Source organism: Amblyomma americanum, chromosome 1, assembly GCF_052857255.1.
Source record: "Amblyomma americanum isolate KBUSLIRL-KWMA chromosome 1, ASM5285725v1, whole genome shotgun sequence".
NCBI lineage: Eukaryota > Metazoa > Arthropoda > Arachnida > Ixodida > Ixodidae > Amblyomma > Amblyomma americanum.
Window position 1 is genome coordinate 175,041,180 of NC_135497.1, and position 7,503 is coordinate 175,048,682.

The 7,503-nt window shown below is 51.1% G+C and overlaps 1 pseudogene; it reads right to left on the reverse strand.

Moving 5' to 3' along the window:
• Positions 1-5,908: 5,908 nt before the first annotated feature.
• LOC144114890 (uncharacterized) lies at positions 5,909-6,931 on the reverse strand (annotated as a pseudogene).
• Positions 6,932-7,503: the final 572 nt, after the last annotated feature.

A 7,503-nucleotide genomic window follows, 5' to 3' on the forward strand; every position in this document is an offset into this window, starting at 1 on the left:
TCACGGAATCAAAATCACTGAGTCCGGATCTGCGGCCCAGACCAAGGGGTCAGACCCTTCCTCAGGGCCGTGGCTAACCGTCTGCTCATTACAGAAAAATCGGCGCCGGTATCCACGAGTGCGGTAACGTCGTGGTTGTCGGCGGATACGGGAATTTTGGCGGAAACCAGTCGGCCGATCGCAGTGCGTCGTCGAGGTCGTCGCATCAGGTCGTCGTCGGTCGGAGCGTCGCGGCGAATTGTCGGGTGGAGGCTCTTTACTCAGTCCAGTAACGGCGGCCTTACCCCCGGAGGACGCCGTCTTCAGTTTTCCCGACGTGGGGATATACAGGCCGGGTGAAGAGAACCGCCTTGGGGATGGCGATCGGGACTGGCGTCGCTGCGAGGTTGAGGACTGCACGTTATCAGCCAGGTACTACTCGATATCCCGTGGTCGTTCACCGCAGCACGGCTGAGGTGCGTCAGGTGAAAACCCCCTTAAAGCCATTCTGCGGTAGGGGCAGTGGCGGAGGATGCGGCCGAGCTCTCCGCAGTGGTAACAGAGCGGCCGATTGCTTGGCGTACGCCACACGTGCGGTTTGCTCATGGGGGGCCTGGACTCCTGCGGCACGGAGGGTACTGTTGCGATTGGGTACTGCAGAGGTGGCACAGGAGCGAGGGGGAAAAGGCTTGCATCGCTGGCCCGGCACTTCGTAGCGCGTCGCTGTACGTCATAACGGAGGGCGCCGGGTGTGGAGCAGGGGGTGGCTGCACAACTCGGATTTCTTCACGTACCACGTCCGTTACGGCATCGACGCTGGCCTGTGGGGCTTCAAAGCGAAGTTTCGCCAGTTCCTTGTGCACAAGGCTTCTTACAAGCTCCCGAAGCCCCTTGGCGGGCAGCGACGTATGCGTGTACTGGAAAGCAGCTGCTACAGTAGCGTGACGTCCGTAGTGTACGCCCCGTTCCTGCAGAGAGCGCTAGATACCCGTTGCCTCTTTGGTGAAGTCGTCCACTGTTCTTGGCGGGTCACGGTACAGTCCGGCAAACAGCTGCTCTTTTACGCTGCGCATTAAGTGTCATACCTTGGCTTAGGGCATAGCAGGGTCAGCCCGATTGAACAGTCGTGTCATGTCCTCTATGAACATCGCGACATTCTCGTTCGGCTGCTGTGATCTCGAGTGCAGGGCGATTTCAGCTTTCTCTTTTCTTTCTCTGCTGGTAAATGTTGCTAGCAGCTCTCGACGAAAAGCCTCCCAGGTGGTAAAGGAAGCTTCGTGGTTCTCAAACCAAGTTTTGCCGGAGTCCTGCAGCGCAAAGTGGATGTTGCGCAATTTGCGCTCGCCGTCCCACTCATTGAAATCCGCCTCTCGGTCAAAGCTGGCCAACCAGTCTTTGAAGTCCTCGAACCTGTCTGCATGGAACGATGGCGGCGACCGAGGTGTGTGAAGGACGAAAGGCGGGGCATTTCCGGAATGTTGAGTCGTCTGTCTAGCCACGGTGGATGTCATGGCCTTTACCGGCGCTGTCAGTTGCCCGAACTCCAGTTGTAGGCCTCGTTGACTGCGGCTCGCTTTGTGGACGGGTGTTGAGTCCACGCATGAAGAACAGGCGTCAAGAGTGTCCTCGTAGTCTGTACATGGGACGCTACCCAGCTGCTCCACCAGATATGTCATCGATAAACTGTCGAAGCACAGAGACCAGGTGTCTGGGCGAGAAAGACAGCAGGGCGCTCGGGCAAGGAAGGTGACAATCCTCTAGTCCCTCGAATGCGCAAGGCATGGCAAGTTCCAGCTAAAACAGTTCGGCCGCAGTATGGCGCCGCTGGATGGATTGGTACTTTGGCAATATATCCTGTGTCATCTATGCTTTCACATTTGCCGTGCATTTCATTGACATTATGTGTGTCCGTTTAAAGTTCTGGGTTGGGCACCCTTTCCGACAACCGGTGGGACACTGGTTGCTTCCGTCTGAGATTACACACAGCAAACAGTTAAACAAAGTGTACTGATTTTGCCGCGTAGTAGACATGTCGATTTAGTGTAAAGGTGCGGTTTGGACACAGCTGGTAAAAAGGGCTGTTGTATTCGTTGTATGGATGTTCATTGTAGGCAGGTTTAAGTGTAATAATGTTTGGATTCCCATGGCAAAGTGTGCCTAACTCCTGAATGAGCTGACTAATGATTCATGAAGTGATGCCTTGGTCTCAGTTTGCAGGCAGGGAACAGGAAACATTGATATTCAGTACACTTTTCAATAAAGGCCTTCAGTATGAGACTTGCACAGGCGTTACTACGGGCGCCAACAGTTTGCAATTTATAGCACAACTCGTGTGAATCCAACGTGTCTCACATGGAAGTGCTGTGATTGAGTTGATACCTTGCAGGAGATTCCGCCCGATCCCATGCTGACTTCCACTAGATCACAAAGGGCAAGCACACACAGTGCACCTCCGCCACATCAGCTTCGCATTGAGTTTCATTGGTTTTTTACTGTGCACACGCTGCCGCATTTATACCTTTTTCAACTACTCTAGTGCCTAAGCACACAGGCAGCAGCCTGCAATTGTATGACCTGCAATTGCGTAAACAATGAGCAGTATACTTCATGGTCACAATTCACGTGTCCAGGTAATTATACGTTATCAGACCATTCAGACAAACGCTCGTGATGGTGACCAAGAAATGACCCTTTTAATGTTCCGTCGCGCAATATATACAGCCAGAACGGTCACATGACTTAAGTGAGAACTGGGTGAGGGAAAGGAAGGCATAGCGCATATCTCAGCGCGTATCAGTGGGACGGCCATGCGCTCAGTGCTTATCACGATGACTGTCACATCTTCCCCTGTTTTACAAACACTGTGTGCCCACAGAGAAACACAAAATACACTTCAGCATTCAGTCATTGATATCAAGTCTTCTCAGCGTTGGTACGATGCGCCTATATCGCGTCGTTCTTTGCACTGGTGTTGAAGTTGCATTTTCAGGTACGTTCGTTTGGCTGTTGGATGACTGCTCCTGCACGATGGTCTTGCCAAGCGAACCAGAACCAGTTCGTGTCATCACGTCGTTGGTTCTTGTTTCTGTAAGCTGGCTGCTTTGTTGACGCTGGTCGACCGGTGCGGTGCTGATTTCTTCGTCAGGGAGCAGCACCAGATGACGTCTGTTTCAGCGTATGGCTCCCCGTTCAGTCTGGACCCAGTAAGACCTTGGTGTCGAAGATGGACGAAGGACTTTGCCTCGGGCGCACCTGTCTCGCACCCACGCCTGGTTACCTGCAGACAAACTGGGAAGAGGTCTAGCAGCATGACGTCTGTCAAAATACAGCTTTTGTTTCTGTTGGCACTTTTCGTCTCCTTCCAAGAAGCGCCGACTACTCGAGGCTTTAGCGCGGATGGCATGCATGGCACTCTCGAGCGTAAGCGACGGCTCATTAGCAGTTGTGCTGGACTATAGCCGGTTGGCCGCGGGGAATTTTTATAGTTCAGCAAGGCAATGTAGGGTTCTTGCGCTTTCTTCAGCAGCCTTTTGAGAGTCCCTACCATGCGCTTATCTTCCCCGTTAGCCCGCGGGTAACGAGGGCTTGTAACATGCTTGAAGCCGTAGAATCTTGCAAACTCAATGAAAGCAAATGAGATGAACTGTGGACCATTGTCCGATATCACCGTTTTCAGGATCCCGTGCCTGGCGAAGATACTTTTCAGATGCTGGATGACCACCTCTGACGATGTTTCTCGATCCAGCAGGGCCAGCTCAGGATACCTGGAGTGATAATCGGCAACAGCAAGATAGACAGGTGCTTTCATCTCGAATAAATCCACTCCGACTTTTTCCCATGGAAGCTCCGTTGTTTCACAGGGGATCATCGGTTCAAAAAATTGGGTGCGTTCTTGCGCACAGGTTGGGCAGTTGGCTACGGTTCTTGCTATTTCCTGGCTTATGTCTGGCCACCAGACCGATCCTTTAGCATTTGCGCGACAGCGGATGACGCCCTGATGACCGTCATGGACTCGTTGCAGTATTTCTTTCCGCAGCGCTCGTGGAATTACTAGTGTGGAGTCCTTCAGAAGTAGCTTCTTGCACACCGTGATGTTGCCTCGATATTCCCAAAACTGTTTTAGAACTTGTGGTACCCAGTCCTTTTCAGGCTAACCGTGCGCGCACTCTTCGAGCAAAGAGGCGCGCTCTGGATCCTTTGCCTGCTCTGAGCGTATGCAGTCTAGTATGTTACCTGAGAGCGCATATCGGACAACTCCATCCACGTATGCCGAGACGTCAGCTTCAGACAGTTCTCTGATGGCTAGTCCCATGTTCATCCCTCTAGCCCGAGAAAGAGTGTCCGCCGTAGCGACGCTTTTACCCGGGACGTGTGTAAGCGTGAACGAGTATTTCTTGAGACGCACCTTGAACCTTTGAATTCCTGGTGGAAGAGAGTCGAGGGGATCACGACCTAGCAACGGAAGGAGGGGCTTGTGATTTGTCTCAAACATCAACGTGAGACCTCTCAGGAATTCGTCGAAGCGCTCCGCTGCCCAAGTCAAAGATAACGCTTCCTTCTTGATCTGCCAATACCTCTGCTCAGTTTTCGTGAGAGATCTGGAGGCATATGCTACAGGACGCCTTTCGCCTAAAAGCTGATCTTGGAGTAAAACTGAACCAAGTCCTTGCGAAGACGCATCCGCCGACACGATTGTCGGGTACCTGGGGTTGTACCTTGCTAGACATCTGTTCGAGCTGAGAGTAGCCTTGATCTTTTCAAAGGCGTCCTCTTGTTGGGTTTCCCCATGACCAATCGCTGTCTGTTGAGGATGCTGCATAGAAGCGCCGACATAGACGCAGCGTCAGGAAGGAACCTTGCGAGGTGGTTCATCATGCTTAGCAAGGAATGAACTTCAGCTACGTTTTCAGGTCGGGGCAACTCCTTGATAGCCCTAATCTTTTCAGGATCTGGGCGCACCCTGCTGCCGTCGAAGGTCATGCCAAGAAAGGTTACCTGCTTGACAGAAAAACATTTTTCTTTGTTGAGGGTCACGCCCATCTGTTGCAGCCGGTTGAGTACTTCACGAAGGCAGCTGTCGTGTTCCATTTTGTTTTTGCCGTATACCAAAATGTCGTCCATATAGTTCAGCACACCGTCTAGGCCTCCTAGGACTTGCGAGAATTTTATTTGGAAAATTTCTGGTGCGGATGTGATCCCGAACGGTAACCTACAGTAGCAGTACCGCCCATACGCCGTAATGAAAGTGGTCAACTTTTGACACTCTTTGGAAAGCCGTATTTAGTAGAATCCGGAATTCGCGTCCAGATTAGAGAAGACCTTAGCTTCCTGGAAGCTCCCCATGACTTGCTCCACCGTTGGCAGCTGATGGCGCTCCCGTCTTATGAAGTGGTTCAGTTGCATTAACTAAACGCCGATTCTTACTGCTCCAGACGGCTTCATTACGGGGACAATAGGCGCGCACCATTCTGTCCGCTCTTCAACCTTTTTTATCATTCCTTCTCGTTCTAGCCTGTCCAGGTCTTCCTTAACCCTTTCTTTCATGGGTATAGGAATCCGCCGGGGTGTAGACACCGCGTACGGGACTGCATTCGGCACAAGGAGTATCTTATGTTCTCCAGATATGCACCCTGTCCCTTGGAATAACCTAGGCTACCTGCTTACTATGACGTCAGCAGTCAGGAATTCATGTAGAAAGTGTACGATTCCTGGGGCTTTGATAGCTGGCAATCTCAACAAGGGCGTGTGCAAGTTGTGCATGACGTAAATAGTTTGTTGCGAACGGTTTTCTTTCCAAGCTATTTCAGCATCAAATTTTCCGATTGTACGGATGCTTGCATTGCTCGGCCCGATCAGATTACCTGCTTGATGCAGGGAACTTGGAAGGAACGGAAACTTTTCACCTACGATAGTCACTTCTGCTCCAGTATCTACTTTCATGCCAACTTCGTGGTCGTTTATCAGTTCTTTGACGAAGTGCGCAGACGCTCTGTTCTGTGATTGCTCGACCGTGCCAAGAAATTTCTTATCAGGTTCGGCAATGCCGTCGAGATTCCCGTCTGCCTGCTTTTTCGAAGTGGCCCAACTTTCGGCAGAACCTGCACCTTTCTTGTAGCGCTGGGCAACTGCTTCTCAGATGATACTGACCGGCACAGAAGCTGCAGCTCTTGTGATGATAAGCATTCTTCTGTACGCGTGAAAATGCTGTCCTTGCCCCGGCTTTCCTCGACTTTACTGCGCCGATACAAGCCTCCGGGACCATACAGTCGTTGCCTTTTAGCTCTGCTTGCTGTTTCTCCACCGTTTCGCTCGTACGCGCTTTTGCCAAAGGCATGTTCAGTGTGAGGTTCGGATCCATTTGTAGTTCTTCCGATAGAGCCTCATCCCGTAGACCAACTACGAACCTGTCTCTAATTAGGCGGTCCTTCATGTCTCTGAACTCGCATCTGTCTGTTAGCCTGTTTTAGCTCGGTTGCGAACTGGTCTGCAGTTTCGCCCAGCTGCTGTCGGCGTTGATTAAAGCGAGCACTCTCATAGACTACATTCTTGGTGTGGACAAAGTAGCTCTGAAACTTCGACTTTACGAAGCTGAGGTCCTTCATTTCTTCATCTTTGACATTTAGTGCCCGAAGAATCTCCCGCGACTTTCTGTCCATTGCATAGAGAAGAGTTCTTAAACTTCGGCTGGCTTCTCGTGTAGTCTGGAGGCGAATCTGTATTCAAATTCGTCCCTCCAGGCGGGCCAGTCCGCGACGTTCTAGAAGTCGAAGGGCCTCGGAGGCTTGATTCCCACCATTCTGAAGTGCTGCTTGTCGCTTGCCACCGGGACGACTTGCTCTTGTTTCAGCAGCTTCTGGTCATCCTCTTGTTGGCGGTGCTGTTTGGTGCTACATCGGAGCCGGCTTTCATCCCATTTCTGACACCATGTCAGACGAGTCAGACAGACACTCATGGTGGTGACCAAGAAATGACCCCTTTTAATGTTCTGTCGTGCAATATATACAAAAAAAGTATGGTGGAGCTGCCATAAAAAAAACGTAAACCAATAAGCTCCTGCCTGTGCCCAGAACGGTCACACGACTTATGTGAGAACTGGGTGAGGGAAAGGAAGGCATAGCGCATATCTCAGCGTGTACCAGTGGGACAGCCGCGCGCACAGTGCTTATCACGATGACTGTTACATACGTGAACCACGCTTTTTATTCACAAAGTAATGAGTGTATAAAGCCAGAATCATTATGAACTACCCCTTTGCTATGGTCGTGTAGTGCAGGGTAGCAAGCCACAACCACACACATGAAAGTGCTGCAGAATGTGGAAGGATGAGACCGCACCATGGTCGTGCAAGGCATTCAAGATATTTATTGTAATTTTCTGGTGTCCGTCTTTCCCCAACTACATGAGGTTGCTAGTCAAAATCTGTGCATGCGACCAGGCAGAACCGACACAAGTATGCCCATGAACTGAAATTTTTGGTGAAGCCATCAACTGTATATCTTTCAAGGTTTTTGTGTATAATGAATC